General features: G+C 39.7%; 1 protein-coding gene across 8 annotated transcripts in view; it reads right to left on the bottom strand.

The window, feature by feature from the left end:
* LOC120422695 (CUGBP Elav-like family member 4) overlaps positions 1 to 17,970 on the bottom strand; it is a 948,890-nt gene extending 930,920 nt beyond the window's left edge. Inside the window, exon 1 of one of the 8 annotated variants that reach the window (XM_052710106.1) lies at positions 15,171 to 17,970. The gene's annotated coding sequence lies outside the window, so the exon portion shown is untranslated. The remainder of the gene's footprint in view (positions 1 to 15,170) is intronic. The other 7 variants (XM_052710115.1, XM_052710113.1, XM_052710122.1 and 4 more) reach the window with 7 other exon arrangements.
* Between the last annotated feature and the right edge of the window lie 279 nt (positions 17,971 to 18,249).

Consider the following 18,249-nt stretch of genomic DNA (forward strand, 5'->3'; position numbering starts at 1 on the left):
ATCAAACCTCACTGCCAATATTGTAATTTTCCTCATTGATCATAAATTTTCCCAGCTTCCGATACGTAATCTCACCCCAGAGCGTAAGCATATTTTAATAACAATGACTTGGCACGTGCTTGCTTGCTCGCCCACCAGAGCGTTACAATGTTTTCAATTTATGACGTGTTCGGTTGCCTGCCAAGACAAACCTTGAAACTGGCCAAAGACTCGAAAAAAATAAGCCCACAAAAAGCAAAGAAAAGGATCCAGAGTGGTAGCATATGGAACATTTTTGCAGGAAAATTTGCAACCTAATAGAAACCGAAAGTCATCTCACTGGAAAATAAGCACTCCTCGACTCCTCACATGGAGAAGTGGCTTTTCTGCGTGGATCCAGAACATGGGCTGGATTTGGGGTGGAAAACCCGGGAAATTCGAGCAGGACGAGCACGCCGAGTTCACATGGTTTTTCCATTTATTTGCGTAAGAAAATGAAACGTCAATAAACAAAAGCCTTCGTTACCCTCGTTTTTTCTGGTTGGGAGGTCCTTCCGACACAGACCCTACTGAAGCTGAAAAAAGAAGGGGTTCGGAGCACAGAGTGGATGTTGATTTAGAATCCGATGTCGAAATAAATTTAGCAAAACATTGACACCGTCATTAAAAGCTCTCTCTTTCCCCTTTTTTCGAAAAAAAAGAATATAAGGCAAGTTGTTGCTCTCTGTCCTCTATCTTCCTTTTTCGGAAACTGTTTCCGGCCCTCAAATTGAAACCGGAAAGGCAAAGTGTCTTCAACCACACCAAGCAAATTTTCTTACGTGTCGGAGTGTGATTGCTTGCATGTGTTTGTGTGTGTGTGTGTGTGTGTGCGAGTGTGAATGCCTTTTTATCTAAGGATCCAATTTTCTTTCACAAATCGGAATTTGCACTGAATAAAAAGGACATTCCTCTACGAATCAGGATCAGCTCTCCCTTCCCTTCTGCTCGCAGCCGTCTTCTCAGGACTTCTTTCGACTGATTGCGTGTTGTTAAGCAGGATGGCTTTTCCTTTCAGAAACACACACACACACATACAAAATCCGATATATGCTAGAGGGAGTCGATTCCATCGACATTGGGTTGGGGAAAAGATATTGGATTTAAATCCCATCCAGTATTGCGAGCAGGCGACTTTGCAGTTTCTCTTTCTTGAGCTTTGCTTCATAAGCAGCTTTCCGACATCAGCCTCAGACAACACCCACAAACACACAAACACACACTCACACAAGAAAGTGGCGAGAAATCTGCCAATACTTCGATCTTCCGATTCGTCCTTCATCCCGAAAGGCTAAGGAGCTTCGTCGTAAGGAGGCAATCTATAGGAGAACACAGAGAGCTCGTCCAACTTCTACCGCCACTTGCTGCTTTCAACAGATGGGCTCAGGCTTTCAGTTTTAGGCAGATTAGAACGGACTAAACGAATTAAAATTTCACGTGGCAACGAACGGCAGCTGATGACGGGAGCTTTCCCTTTCGGAAAGTCACTCCACTTGATTGGGTGGATTTTTTTCAACCCTGAGGTGATCGGTTATAAGTTTTTGGGGAGAACTTTAAGGCAGTTATAAAATTTTGAAGGTATTCAACAGTTGATAGGAAAAACGTGAAATCAAAATGCTTCGCTTTTGAAATATTTTTTTATTATTCGTCTGTTGTGTGCTATCTTGTAACGACGACCATTTAGTACATTTTTAGAAAATCACATTTATTGCAAAAGGTTGGCCTAAACACCATTTTTTGTTGACGTTGATATATGAACATAAAGGGTTTCATGAGTTATCAGAATTTTACAAAAAAGCCCTAAAATTAAATTGTGTCTCCAATTCAATTTGATTGTATTTTTTCGAAAAGATGAGCCATTTTGCATAAAATTTACCCTTTAGATGTTTTATGACTAGTGTATGGGTAGGATGGGTAGAACATTAAAACTGGTTTTCAAACCAACTTTGAATACATTAAAAATCGTCTATCTGAATGTCTACTATTGATCTACAAAAATCTGAAAGTGATGATCCTTGGGCAAACCGTTTTGTAAGCAAACTCAAGATTATTTAAAAAAATAATCTCACAAATGGAAATGTTCTTTTCAAATTTGCCAGAATATTTTTTAAAGTAATCATGGGATTTTTTACAAATGGTTTGCCCAAGCGAGTTATAGAATAGAGTGTAACAAAAATGACTTTTTGGCGGGCATTCAGGGATTTGTTCCGGTGGGCATACTGAGCCCAAATCCCAAATATGAGCTTGATTGGACGTAACAGGAGCTGGCGCTCCGCCCTTCAATTTGAAATGGGATTCAACCCGTAAAAAAAGATTTTTTGAAAACATATTTTTTTACGGAGCGCCAGTTCCTGTTACGTCCAATGAAGCTCATATTTGGGATTTGGGCTCTGTATGCCCACCCCTGAATGCCCATCAAAAAGTCATTTTTGTTACACTCTATTATAGAACTTCCATGATCGAAGGGGTGGTTTTCTCTTAATTGATTACGGCAAAGCGTTAGGTTTGACTGTCCAAAACGTTCTGAATTTATTGTAATCGAAAAGTTCCCCAGAGCCTCACACACGAGGTTCTGAGGTTTTGCTTATTGAGCATTAATCGAGCTACTTGCTTTTAGGGCGTCCAATTTTCCCGGGAAACGGGAAAAATATTTTTGAAATCCCGGGAATTCACGGGATCCCAGTAAATTTTTAAAACAGTATTAAAATCTATGTTTTCATTATATTTGCATGATTTTCTAGCTTAAAATCATAGAATTAGCTCAATGCTCTCCATCGGTGTTAATCTACACTTGAATTTTAACAAGGATAGCAGTTTTTAGACAGCTTGAAAGATTTTTTATTGTCTCTTATAAATACATTTTTTTATGTGTCATGACTAGAGCAGCATAAACAAATCTTTGTTAATGTCTAAAATAACAAATAAAAAGACAACATAACAAATTATACTAGTTAATCTTTAGATAAGTTTATACATTCATGATTTATATAAAATATTTAACAAATTATCTTAAAGTCATTACCGCCAACTAGGGAAAACCGGGACTACAGTCTAAATAGGTACAGGAGATTTTAAAGTAATTAATTTGGAGATCAATGTTCTGTTCCTCTCATAACCGATAAAAAAAATAAAAACATTATGAAAAAATGAATAAAACATCTGTCTTAAGCATCTTTATCTTAATTAATTCGATTCGTTCGATTAAATCGATACATTCGTCTTGATTTGCCAAAAATGTTTCAATAAAAATAATTTAAAATGATATTATTTTTTGAATTTAAAATCAAAAATATGCGTAGCCTTTAAAAAATATATAAAATTTGATAAAACATATTTAAATCTCTAGGCAATTTGCGGATCTCCTTTATAAGTCAAATTAATGCTGATACCTAATTTGAATAGGTCCTATTATTATCCGTGCACCATCAAACCGAAATGCGCATCTCTTCTGTTGCGCGAAAAAATATCTGTTGTGCCGTACAAAAATTGAGTGCTTTGTCGTAAACGTGTACATCAGCCTGTGGCGCTACTGGTTTTGACAGGTTGCGCTCGTATTTTGATTTTTGTCTGCCTTCACAATAATATATGAAAACACAAAAGCTTTTAAAACATTTAAAAAACCCAATGCTTTATATTTTATTTTTAGTCTTTTTATCGTTTTTTTGTCTATTTCCACAACAAAACCTGAATTTCCAGACATTTTTTTCAATTTCGGGAATTCCCGGGACAAAATACAAAAAATCTCGGGATTCGGGAATTCCCGGTTTTGGAAAAATCCCGGGAATTTTGTCCCGGGAATTCCCGGGATGGACGCACTACTTTGTTCGCAGTTTGGATTACTGTTGTCGGCTGTGCTAATGATGTTGGTGGCGTCGATCAATTATGCGGAAAGCTATTTCCGTAACCTACAACATTATTTTTTTGTTTTAATTTTTGGATATTATTAATAGGTATCAGAGTCAGAGTAAACCCGGGACCGTGGTGTAGGGATAAGCGTGATTGCCTCTCACCCAGTCGGCCTGGTTTCGATCCCAGACAGTCCCGGTGGCATTTTTCGAGACGAGATTTGTCTGATCACGCCTTCCGTCGGAAGGGAAGTAAATGTTGGTCCCGGACTAACCTAAAAAAGGTTAGGTCGTTAGCTCAATCCAGTTGTAGGAGTCGTCTCCCTGGGTCCTGCCTCGGTGGAGTCGCTGGTAGGCAATTGGACTAACAATCCAAATGTCGTCAGTTCGAATCCCGGGGTAGATGGAAGCTTAGGTGTAAAAAGAGGTTTGCAATTGCCTCAACAATCAAGCCTTCGAACACCTACTTTCGAGTAGGAATCTCGCAATCGAGAACGCCAAGGCAATGCTGTAGAGCGAATAATTTGATTTGATTTTTTTAGTCAGAGTCGGAGTCAGAGTCGGTAAATTCACTAAGCCAGAGTCGAGTCGAAGTCATTTGAAATATATATGTATGACGCGGCTCCGAAGTCATGTTGCATTTTTTTTTTGTTTTCGTTTTCTGTACAAATTTGAAAAAATACACCTGGGTAATTCTCCGCCAACTCACACAGCAGTTGCCCCGACCCCTCTTCGATTTGCGTGAAACTTTGTCCTAAGGGGTAACTTTTGTCCCTGATCACGAATCCGAGGTCCGTTTTTTGATATCTCGTGACGGAGGGGCGGTACGACCCCTTCCATTTTTGAACATGCGAAAAAAGAGGTGTTTTTCAATAATTTGCAGCCTGAAACGGTGATGAGATAGAAATTTGGTGTCAAAGGGACTTTTATGTAAAATTAGACGCCCGATTTGATGGCGTACTCAGAATTCCGAAAAAACGTATTTTTCATCGAAAAAAACACTAAAAAAGTTTTAAAAATTCTCCCATTTTCCGTTACTCGACTGTAAAAAATTTTGGAACATGTCATTTTATGGGAAATTTAATGTACTTTTCGAATCTACATTGTCCCAGAAGGGTCATTTTTTCATTTAGAACAAAATTTTTCATTTTAAAATTTCGTGTTTTTTCTAACTTTGCAGGGTTATTTTTTAGAGTGTAACAATGTTCTACAAAGTTGTAGAGCAGACAATTACAAAAATTTTAATATATATACATAAGGGTTTTGCTTATAAACATCACAAGTTATCACGATTTTACGAAAAAAAGTTTTAAAAAAGTTGGTCGTCATCGATCATGGCCGTTCATGGTCACCCGCGACAGACACGGACGACGAAACAAAGAGAAACGCAAAAAGTAACTTTTTCAAAACTTTTTTTCGTAAAATCGCGATAACTTGTGATGTTTATAAGCAAACCCCTTATGTCTATATATCAAATTTTTTGTAATTGTCTGCTCTACAACTTTGTAGAACATTGTTACACTCTAAAAAATAACCCTGCAAAGTTAGAAAAAACACGAAATTTTAAAATGAAAAATTTTGTTCTAAATGAAAAAATGACCCTTCTGGGACAATGTAGATTCGAAAAGTACATTAAATTTCCCATAAAATGACATGTTTCAAAATTTTTTACAGTCGAGTAACGGAAAATGGGAGAATTTTTTAAACTTTTTTAGTGTTTTTTTCGATGAAAAATACGTTTTTTCGGAATTCTGAGTACGCCATCAAATCGGGCGTCTAATTTTACATAAAAGTCCCTTTGACACCAAATTTCTATCTCATCACCGTTTCAGGCTGCAAATTATTGAAAAACACCTCTTTTTTCGCATGTTCAAAAATGGAAGGGGTCGTACCGCCCCTCCGTCACGAGATATCAAAAAACGGACCTCGGATTCGTGATCAGGGACAAAAGTTACCCCTTAGGACAAAGTTTCACGCAAATCGAAGAGGGGTCGGGGCAACTTTTCCCGATTTCGTGTGAGTTGGTAGAGAATTACCCACCTAAATTTTACTATAAAAATCACTGAAAAAAACACCTAATATTAAAATGAAAAAAATTATATTAAGAAAAAAATGATCCTGGATACCTGTCTCGATTTTCACAGTTGAGTCACGGGAAATTGCAGCAAATTTAAAACTTATGTTAGTTTCTTGATAACAAATACGTTTTTTTTTTCAGAATGTTGAGTGCGTCATCAAATTGGGCGTGATATTTTACATTAGGGGAAAGTGGGGCAAGTGTAACAAGCTAAGGGAATGCTCGTTATAACCCATTAAAAACGTAAAAAAATCTGTCGGATTTTTTAGAATTACTTATTCCAATTCTTGACTGAGACTTTGATAGAACAAGTTTTTAAAAAAGTCTGTTTTTTAATGTAAAAAATTGATTTTAAAATTTTTGATCATTCGTACTTTCTACTCAACTAGTGGGGCAAGACGAACAACACGTTGGGGCAAGAGGAACAATGCATGAAACAACATGCTAATTTACTAACAATTGAACTGTTATCACTTAGATACATCAGATTAGGATGTATTTGAAACGTTTCTTCCATTTTTAAGATTAAAAAAATATTTTACTAAAAATTGGACCGTTTTTAGGAAAAAAAAAATATTACTTAGATGATAAATAGTAAATTTTCATGATACTACTATATCGTGTAAGGACAATTTTTTTAACTGTTTATCAGTTTTTAAGAATGGTCCATATGGTACACTTGCCCCACCTGAACAAAAAAAATTAAAAGCTCTCTAAAAATAACCAAAAGATAAATCATACTTTATAATAGGTGCAAGTCATTGGTAGGGACACTACTGATCTAGGAAAAAAAGCATTTTGATAAAATGAGCCTTGAAACGAACCCTAAGCCTTATTTTGTACTTTCCAAATATTATAAGGAAACAAAGGTTTTGAAAAAACTTCTTTCAATCTTATTCCCCGTGGCGTTTACGTCGTTTTGGTGGTTATGTGGTAGCAGAATCAGCTAATTGCATTGCTAGCAACAATTCCTCATACTGGAAATAATCAGAATTGTAAAAAATACGGCCTTACGAACAATCATTTTGCTCCATATGGTCGTCTTGCCCCACTTTCTCCTAAGTCCTTTTGACACCCAATTTTGAACTCGTCGCCATCGTGCTAACTTGTCGTACGTGCATTTTGGGCCAAATTGAGTTAAGAACGCCATTTTGTGCAGCTCACAATGCCTCACCTTTTGACCTTCACAGATCCCCAAAATTCGATTTCAATCCTGAAATATTCAACAAAAACCGAAAAAACTCCATGCATTTTTGTCACTTTACTTATGAAAGTAGTTTCAATCTTGTCGTGCTATCTTGTCACTCCATGAAAATTGATGTAAGTGCGACAAAAGACCAAAGGGATTTCAGGCCAGGAAAGTCAGGATGCGTTTGTCGCACGTACAAGCTAGACTACCGTAAACATTTGTAATTATAACTCGGGACTCCAGCAACCAACTTCAACCAAACTTTGGGACAATGCACAGAATGGTGAGCCAAAAAAAACGTGTATGTTATTGTTTACATTGCGTGCTCTCGTTTTTGAATATTCAAGGTCAAACATTCATACGCGTTTTTCTCGGAACGTCAAAATGGCGGGTGCGACAAGATAGCACGACGACGTCGAACTATAAATCATTGTCCAATAAGCTTTAGCATAAATCCAGGATAGAAAGTGATCGTATTGCCATATTGTTACAAAATATCGAAAAATGGACTCGTGAAATCGTGATCAGGGACATAGATTATCCATAAGAACAAAGTTCCGACGGCAATCGGAGAAACTGCTGTGTACGATGGAAAAGAATTACCCATAATTTCCCAAACACACACCAACCGAAAACAACCGTCTTTGATCAAATTTGGTAAAGTTGATAATATTCTCAAAAACAAGAAATATACAAATTTTCATCAACATCAGTCCATCTAAAGAACCATTTTTGTCTTCCTCACCTCACTGAGGAAAGGAAACTGTAAAAAGAGTGGTTTTTGTAAGAAAACTCACCATGTTAAACATTTTCAGAAAGGTATTGAAAATACCTAGGATAGATAATCAAAAGACCTTTTAAACGGTTTTATAATGATCAGTTTTCAATGAGATCAAAGTTCAACACTTTCTAACAGTTGACAAATTATAATTTTAATCTAAAATTGAGTTCAAATTTTTACCAAAATCATGGCGATTATTCAATCAGTTTGGTAAGAGAGGATAATCAAAAAAAAAAGTTCCTTCCTTAATCAAGCCCATGTTTACATCTCAATTATAAACCAATCTGAAGATGCTCAACTATCCGTTTCCCCCAGATTGAATTCGGCCCAAAACAATTCCCTTCACGTAGCCCAATCGTGATGAAATTCAATTCCCATATCATGCTCTTCGACAGGAGGGCAAGCAACAACAAAAAAAAGGAAGCTCAAAACGGAGTGAAATCGCCATAGACATATCGCAAAATTTAAAGCCCAAGCCACAGCCTGAAATTCCCATATTAACATTCGAGTGCGCGACTCATCTGTTTCTGTTTCGGCTGCCAAAGGCAAAAGCAGTGGGGGTAGGGAAAGCAGCAGCCTTCAGCCTACGTCCAAGTTCAACGGATTCAGCGACTGTTCGTCCTCGTCATCAACATTCAGACCTCGACTCGGAGGAAAAAAGGGAGAAAGAGAAGTACAGTAGAGAAGCAACATCAAAACATACTCCCACTGGGTCCACCAATTCTAGCAGAGAAGGGAGGGAGGGGAGGCAAATGTGCTGCAAAAGAAAAGGGCTAAAAATATGTACCTCTACGAGGGATTCCGGCAGACTAGAAAGTTGGAAGTCGGACGGAAGTGCACAAGGATAGTGTGCCAGAAGCAGAAGTAGAACAGATAAGTGAAGAAGAGGGGACAGAGTGCAGAATCGAGAGCACATACAAATGAGCGTGCGGCGTTTCTCCGAATCCGAATCGCAAAAGCTCCAGGAATATCTAGCAACTCGTGCTCGTCGTGCCTGTCAGTAGTTGGTCCTTGGCCAGGGTCGGACTGGTTGGCTGGCCAGTTTGGGCGGATGGGGTTTGGGATGAATCGACGGATGAAGGGATTTGTTTCGCTCTCGCGGCGGCTGCATACCGCTGATATTGCCTTCACACAGGACATCGGTTCTCAACCGAGGTCACGTGAAATTACTGGAATATAAAAATCGATGATGGACGGTAGGTTACAATCATGATAATTACTGAAACTAATTTTTGTTTCGGGCTTCTTATTAAAATGAGAATCTTCTGCTAACTTTAATTTTGAACATTTTTCCAGTCTGAAAACTTGTAAGGTCAATTTTGTCGATTCCGGAAAAGTGCATCTGTAACAACAATCTAATAACGTTTTTAACTTTTGACAACAATGAAACGTTTTCTTGCTAAAACCAGAATTATGGAGTCCGAGTTGGAGTCGATGGAGTAGAGTATTTTGAAGCCGGATTGAAAGTCGGATTCAGAGTTAGTTAATCTTCAGCAGCCGGAGTCGGAGTCGCCAATTTTCTACAATTTTCCTTGGGAATTCTTTTTGAAGTCAGTGGCAGTGGCGTAGTCTGAGTAAACAAGTCATACAAAAGGTTTCCAGCAAACTGACAAGACATGCTAGAAGTTCCCAAGAAAAAAAATACCGAGAACCCCTGCTTCCTAGAGTGCCGATGATAACTCGACTTGCGGCTCGGGGTTCCTCGTTCCCCAACTTCAATTCGGTCTAGCCCTTTGGTGGATTCCTCGCACAAATCGACCTCGTACGGAACGAAACCGGCTGCCAACTGAACCAACCAGCGTGTACAAGCGGTGGGAAAAGTCTCCGAGAGTTGCTGCCGCCGCCGCCGGTTGACGAAACCTGCTACAGCTGCTGCTGCTGAGTGTGAGTGTCTGAGTATTGTGTATGCACACGTACGACTGCACAAACACAAACGAGTGACGACGGTGGAGCAGCCTCCCACCCCTTCTTGAGCGAGAGAGAGAGAGAGGAGCAGTTTTATATTTATCAATAATTTAAAGTGCGATGTATCGCTGGGGCTAGGACGACGCTGCTGAAAATGCAGGACCCTCCCCCGTTGATGAGAATGTTGGGTCCTTTTGGGGCTAAAAACTACTTCTTCTTCCAGCCAGGAGTAGTTGTAGTTGTGGTAGTGTTGGTTTCTGTCCTGTCCTGGAAGAGCAGGATGAAAATGAGCTTGCATCGCGGTTGCACCTTTTCCCTGTGTTAAGGGCCAGCGGGAGGAAAAGATGACTCGCTGCTCGGTAAAAGGGACGAGGTTTGGTTTGGGCTGCTGGCAGTTCCCTGTGTCATTCAATGATGAACTACTTTTTCGACTTTTTGACAGTTTCTGGTTGGAAAGTTTGCGATTTATTGTACGTGCGGTGAGGGGAGGGCAAGAGTGCAGTTAGTACTGCCGGGGTGGAATTACGTGCAATTTTTGGGCGGTTCTTTTGGGCGTTGCAAGAAGGATGAATTTGGGAAATTTAAGCTGGAAAGTTTCAGTTAGGACTGATTGCATGAAATACCAAAGACACATTTTTGCGCTGCAACATCACGAAATGTGGATATTTAAAAAAAATAATAATACTGTTGGGCATCCCAAACACTAAGTGTTGCGCCAATTTCCAAATGAGCATTTGTATTTTATAAGGAAAACTTAATTTTTGAGAAATAGAAAATTTACAATTCTAGTGCTATAATTTGAAAAAGTCCACAAACAAAATTTTTATATTTCATTTATTATTTTTTTTTTTTTATAAAGATGTACCATTTCCTATATGTAATATTACCATGATATTATGTACTGTGTAAGGGTCATTCCTTCCCAAGTGATCAGGCGTCCGACATCGACCTTCACCAAATCCGTCCATATTTGGCATAGGGGTTCATTTTTCCCCAAAAACAAAGAATCTCAACAAAGACATTTGATCTTCTCCCGCACCCGTGTTTTTGAGAAAAAAAAAATCTGCAAAATTTATCATTTTTCCATGCTTCCAATGAAAAGTTAAGGTTAACTGGATCAATATGAATACAAAACATTATAGATAGGATTTTTAACTATTATTTTAATTGAAATACGTGCCAATTTTAACACATTTTTCAAGGTTTTAGACAAAAAAAAAGATATTTTCTATGAAAACAGACCATTTTCCATTATCGCAAATCAAGAGTTCTGCATATTTTTTGAGAACTTTTCGTTGTATGAAAACATTGATCCTAAAGCAAAAAACTGTCGAAGTCCGGGTGAGCCCAGATCATCTAAATTATACTAATATTCAAAATATGTGTTACCTAGCCGAAACATTTGAAATCTGAGTATCATATAAGGAAATTAATTACAGTTAAGATTGGTTTTTAATTGATAAGACATATAATTATTTAAAAAACTTAAACAGGATTGCAATAAATTTAAACAGAGTTAGTAAAATTTGACTTATTTTAACTAATAAGCAAATAAGCTTTTATTTTTCAATTGACGGAATCTTGACCTACCGGTCCGATTTTGATTTTTGTTTAGAAAGCTTTACTGCCGTTCTACGCATGATTGTCCCATGCCATTTTTGGACGATTCTGACATCATGTTTAAGTTTAGTTCGTATACTTTCTGAAAAACAAATAAAATCTAGTACTTTGTTAAGAAAATCATTGAAAACAACACCAAGTCTGTTTGTCCCATCGTTGAACTTCTACGCATAATTGTCCCACCAAGTATGTTCTATCACGAAATCATGAGTTTTACGAATTACGCATTTTTTCTTGTTTACCTGTTTACCTGCAAGAGGATTACAAATAAGGGTGATAAAATGTTAACCGGGGTGATTAGGGACATATAGGGCAAATAGGGACCCACGGGACAATTATGCGTAGAAACACAGAAATCGATCAAAAAAATTTAATCGCGTTTTTCTCAGTTGCCTTTTTTTGAACATGGGACAATTATGCGTAGAACGGCAGTTTAGCTAAATATTCTATTCAATAAATTTTTAATATGCATGATTACAAATTTCCTGTTGCGTTATTTTGTTACAAATTGGGACATCGTACCCTCTGGGCCAGGAGGCCTTAAGACGCCCCAGCCGGTTGGTCTTAGAGCCACGGCCGACTGGGGTGGGCTCTGGGCCTCTTTTGCGCGCTGGCGGGACTAGCTAAAGCAAAGAGCCTTATCATCAAGGTCGGCTCGAAGCCGAATCAAGGACACAAGACCTAGGAATTTCTTTTTTAACTTTTTGTATTTAAACTTACGGTGTGTGAGTGTGTGTGTGGTTAGTGCGGTGGGCCGGCCTTGCTGCTGGTGCTGCTGCTAGGAGTTGTTCTCGCTGCTTGGGCTGCTACGGGGTGCTGGACGGCCGGTGAGGCACAGGGGACCACCGGGCCATACGTGGCCGTTCTCGGCCTACTCCTTGGGGGGGGGCTCCCGTGCGCGTGCCCGATTTCGGATTCGCCTCCGAAACTCGTGCGGTGATCCTGGACACACGTGCTTCTCGAACTTGCTGGCGCTTCGGTAGAAACCCAGCTTCGTGGACTCCAACCACGTGCCAAACCACCGAAGTGCGCCGGGTTGTCCTCTCCAGGATGGACACATCTTGGCCACCAGACTGGCGATCGTCCGGGCAGCGATCTTAGCTGGCAATTACGGGTCCTGATGTGACGATTCTTGATCCAATCTGTACTTTCCCACAAATTACCACAACGTGGTATCACTTTTGGGCTGACCGTGACCTTCGGTCAAATTCTTGCACTGTCTTTGTGTTGCTGGACGATCTGGCTTGTTTGACTGTACTTGTAGGAAAGATCTTATCAGTCGTTTTCATGGTCAATCTAACCCTCTCATCCGCGGAATCGTATTCTCTTTTCTTCCCTTTTGTGGTTCTCTAGCTGTTCCATTTGCATGTAACGATCCCAATGGTCTCCGTTGTATAGCACCACAACCGCTGGGTTAGTAGGTAAAGTGTGTGGACAGATATTGGGCCTACGGTTCGTTAAGTGTGGTTTATTATTTATTTCCCTAGCTGTGCTCTGTTTAAGTTACATTCATACATAAATACAATAAATGAAAACAATACAAAAACAAAAGCCTTATTCCCTACAAAATTAAATTAAAACTTCAAATAAATAAACGTGCTCCTATTTGCCATGGGCGAAGTTAGATGGCAAAATCGAGCGATTACCCGCAACGGTAACATTTTTTATGTTTTTTAATCACTTATAGATTATTTCATTCACGATCCAGTCATCAAACGCCTTCTTGGATAGTTTTTCCACGAAATGCTGAATAATTTTTAAAATTTATAATAAAATATCATCTTACTAATGACTCTAAATTTCAAAAGTTTTTTTGAAAAAATGTTATTTGCTCATAAGTTTATTTTGTATAACGATGCTTTCAAAATATGTTTTTAACACCTAAACTCTAAGGCTTTAGAAAACGGGGAAATTTCCCCAGAGATTCCCCTTTTTACACGAGCTGGAGAGTTTTGTTGCTAACGTTTATATTGAAAGTAGAGCGTCCAATTTCCCGTCCCGGGAATTCCCGGGATTTCCCGAAAAAAATTCCCGAAATTCAAGCGGAAGTATATATTTTCTTGAATTTTTGGAACTTTTTTTTGAAATTGCTCTGAAAAAATAATAAATGAACAAACTCAACATGATTTGGCTCAATAAATTGTATTGTTTGGTTTATATACAATTAATTAGATTATCAGAAATTATAATATCAGAATTATTTCTGATAATATTAATTTTTGAAGCATTACAATTAGGTAAGCTTTTAACAGATCGATGTAATTTCATCAAAACAATATTAACTTCTTACCTCCAAATAAAAATTGAGATTTTTTTACGTTTTTGTTTGAAAATAGAATTTGTGCAAAAAGGATTAATTCAGTTGGTTGAATACCAAGTACTAAAGAAATTACAATTTGAAGTAAAAGAATTATGGAGCACTGGTGCAACTACAGGTGTTAGAGGGTTGAATGTGAAAAAATAGAAGACTCTTTGTGGAATGATGTTATTCATCGTATAATTTAAATCATGTTGCATAATAATACAAAAAAAAATCATTGAACAATTACTTTCTATTTTTTTTTTCTTAAAAAATGCAAAAATATATTCAAAGCTTGCTTCAAATATTTGAAAACATTGAGTTTTTTAGAGTAAAACCAACAATAAAAAGCTTTACCATTTGTTCAAGAGCTGAAACCGTAGTTGTCATGAAAAACATAATTTCTGCATGTTTTTTTCTCATTTCAATAAACTGGTCACAGAGGCAAGTTTAAAATTTCTCATCAAAAAATACCGAAATACATTTTCTTGTAGTTAAATGATTTTTTACATGCAGTCAAGCTGTTAATTGATCTTCACACTTATTTAAACCATTAATGTTGATGCCCTATACAATTTTGTTGCATAATATTAATTAAAACCAAGATTATAACAACTTTCAATAAATTTAAAATTTCCCGGGAATTCCCGGGAAATTGGCCGAAAATTTCCCGTTTCCCGGGAAATTTGTAACCCCGGGAAATTGGACGCTCTAATTGGAAGGAGTTACTTCATTTGATGAAGAGATTGAAATCGAAAAAAAAAAAAATTTGAAAATGATTTAGGATAAACATGTTTAAAATTTATTATTATTTTCATTCGAAGGAACATGAGTATCGTTCGTCGTGTTGTTCATAGATTTTTTTCGTTTTGGCCCATCAAAAGCAGGTGTTTTCAAAAAATCCATGAAAAAATAACCAAATCCACCACTTCAAATCCCTCACACCAAACGTGCTTACAAACCCTGACTGATCTCCTCGGGCGCCCTTTATTGACACCATGGTCGTGTACTTGATGTGCCCACAGTAATAATTCCCGCCTGCCCTTTCCCCAAAGCCAATATTCTTAAACTTTACGAGCCTACCAGCGCGAACAAGCACACATTTTCCCACACCCTCGGGGGAGCACTTTTTGATACCACCCCCGCCTCAAACGATTTCATACACACACTCGGAATTGCACATTCAAACACACACACATTTGGACAAGTTGGAGACCGTTTTTCGAGGGGGGGTTTTGAGGAAATTTGTCCGATATTCCTCACAGTTTTGTGGGGAAACTGGCGAGTGGGGGGCAACATAAATGTTCACATTTTCAACGAGCATAAAAGTGGAAGGAAATAAATTACTTATGTTTGAATGAGCGAGAGAGGGAGCGGTAAGAATAAGCACTATATCTTTTTTTTTGTATTTGAAAGAAAAGATGTGGAAAACTTACAGTGAGTGGAGAATTATTGCACTATTATTACACATTTATTTTTTATCTGCTTTTTTTCTCTCGCTGCTGCTGTTGATCTTCTTCCTCCGAGAGGAAAACCACACACGAACACACACCCTTGTGACACACTCACACAGACACTTTCTCTTTCGCACACACCACTTGGGAAAGCACTTGGCTCACGCTTATGATTTGTGATTTCTTTGATATAAATTTCCTTCACACTGCTCTCTGTGGGCAGGCCCCGGGAAAACTCGTCGACTGCTACTTCTGCTCCATATGGTATACTTCCAGGCGCAAAGAACCACTGGGAAATGCTCTTCTTCACACTCGCACCCCTTTGGTGGGCCCACTTGTGGCAGAACAATGGGAAAAACTTAGGGGGCCGTTTTGGAGCTCTGGGAGCTCGCAAAGGAGGCAGGGTCGGGGTGAAAACACTTAAACTCACAAAACCTCGGCCCGGCGATATTATTTATGAGCTGTTTTTATTATTATATTTCTGAACTCATTAATATTTTCCACCACACTTGGTACTTTTGGACTCCAGCCCGCACACACACACTCACTCTTACTCACAATGTATTATTTTCCCTTTTCTCGAGCTGCTCGTTTTTCACACCCGGAATGCACCACCCACTTTTCCGATTTTCACCCTCGCCGTTTCGAGAGGAAAACTCGCCGGTGTTTCTCTCGCCTCGGAGATGTTATTGTTATTGCAACTATTATTAGAAATTATTACGCCGGAGCACGATTTTCGGATATTACACCCGGCGACGTGACTTCCTGGGCTATTCGGTCCCGGCCCGGAAAAATTAAAGCGCAAATCTCAATTTCAACCACACTCGCAACGAGAGCCGAACGGAATCTGTCATAAAAATCGCGCGCGAGATCTGCTCAAAGGTCGAAGAAACAATAAAAAACCAAAACTTTCCGGCAATCGCTCACTCGCCGCGTTCGGTCAGCAACTCAATCTTTTTCCACTTTATTTCGGTTTGTTGTACAATTTCTTCCTCGCCAATGGCCCGGAACTTTCCTTCCCCCGTGAAGTTTTGGCCAACACATAAACTTTAAATTAAATTTGTTTGTGTTTTTTTTTCGGCGAGGGTCACAAATTCCCGGAATTTCTGTTTGTTCTTTTTTTTCGGAGGATTTTCCGTCCCCGCGTCACGTTTCGAAATTAAGAAAACAGGACAAGAGAAATCAATTTCACATCTAAACTTGGCGCCACGCCGCTTGAAGGTCCGGTCACACGCGTCAGTGCGAGGAGGGGGTCTCTCTTCAAGGTTCGTTCACACGTGTTCGCGCACTTCACAAGCCTTCAAATTTTTGTTTTGGATTTTTGGGATAACAGTGATAACAGTTGATGTTGGTGCCAATCACGCAGTTCAAGGCTTTGTTTTGGTTTTGTTCGCGAACATTCACGTCTTAACTCGTACACACACCGAGAACAGAGAACTTGTGGTTAGGCACTTTTTGATGTGATTTTTTTTTTGTCTTGATTTTTTGTGGTGTGTGTGAATGTGTTTTTGTTGCTAGTGTTGAGCTCGATTGGTTGATATTTGTTGTGTTTGATTCGCACACGTGGGGTATCACACACGCGTAGTTGACGCGGGAAGAGTGTGGTGCAACGGAATTCCGGCGAGATTCGCCGGCTTGAACGGAAGAAAACACGTGCGTGCGTACACCGGACACGTACACCTGACGGCGCTGGAGACGATTGTTGACTACCGCCGCTTGCCGAACGGGACTGCTGTTGGCCGGAGCTGCAGTTGCATCCTACTTCCAGCAGGAGGACTCTCTGCTCTTCAGAGCTGGGTGAGAGCAGAGGCCTACTACGACAGGCCGGGATCAGATGCTGTCCAACTGTCCGGACGGGCACATGCACTTCCCCACACCTTTAAGGTTCACCGGGAACGATAACGAACACTAGATAACAACAGAGTCACGCGTCGATGTGTCTCTCCTTCTTTCGTACTAGTACTTGGTACTGTGTGTTTTTTGATTTGTTGTCGATACTTTTCTAAACGTTGGCTGATATTTTTGTTCCTGCTCCAGAATTTTGTTGATTTCTTTCGTAACTTAAACTTTAACTCGTAAAGTAGATCCCTGTAATATTTTTCCACCTTTGCCTCCGCTTATAAACATTTAAATTTCCTTTTTGTGACTTTCGTTTTTATTCGGATTTCCGTTGTTTACGCGCGCTGTCACCGCGGATTTGCTTGCAAAAGGTTCCGCCTTCTTCCGGACAAACAACAAACTTATGAAAACAACTAAACACGTAGACGACAACAACGACACAACGATCACGACGACACGACGACGACGACAACGATGACGATAACACACCCGTATCCTTGTTCCACGTTTCTTGCTCTGATTTCAAAACAGTTCCAACCGGAACCGTGAACCTCCAGCAGCGGTTCCGTCTTCACTCACTTCGGCACTGGCACTCTCTCCGCAACATTCGCGCTCTCTCCCGCTCTCCCAAAATCCACACACGTGAGAGTCGTGGAACCGCACAGTCTGTGCCGGAATGCTGTCGGATGCTGTCAGTTTCCGTATCTCCAAGTAGGCGCTGCTGATTCACCTCCAATCACTCTCGCAAATCACACCGCGATTATCCCTTCTTGTGCATCGGCTAACGTCACCGTTGACAGCTACTACTTACAACATTCAAACGACGAAAACAAACGCGGAAAACAATCTCACCAAGTAAACATCCAAACAACAACAAATTCGTGCGTGTGTGTGTGCGTGTATAAGAATAGAGAATCCGGATCCAGCGGCTTGTGCCACAGTACTAGTGACCAAAATCGGTCCCCCAAACGATCTACGGAACTCCCCAAGCCGTGACGTCACCGTTTCACTCACCCTCCCCTCCTCCGGAAAACAGCACCGGTTTACAGCATCTCGCCAGGGGAGGACCGACAGCCCCGGAAGTTCGGCGCACGCGCCGACACTCACCGCACGGTCACTCACGTGCGTAACGCCACCCATCCACCCACAAGCTCGAGTTCGTTCGGTTTCCGACGTCGGAAAGTGGGAGGAGGTACATAAGCCCGGTGGATTCCACCCCCTC

Source organism: Culex pipiens, chromosome 3, assembly GCF_016801865.2.
Source record: "Culex pipiens pallens isolate TS chromosome 3, TS_CPP_V2, whole genome shotgun sequence".
Lineage (NCBI taxonomy): Eukaryota > Metazoa > Arthropoda > Insecta > Diptera > Culicidae > Culex > Culex pipiens.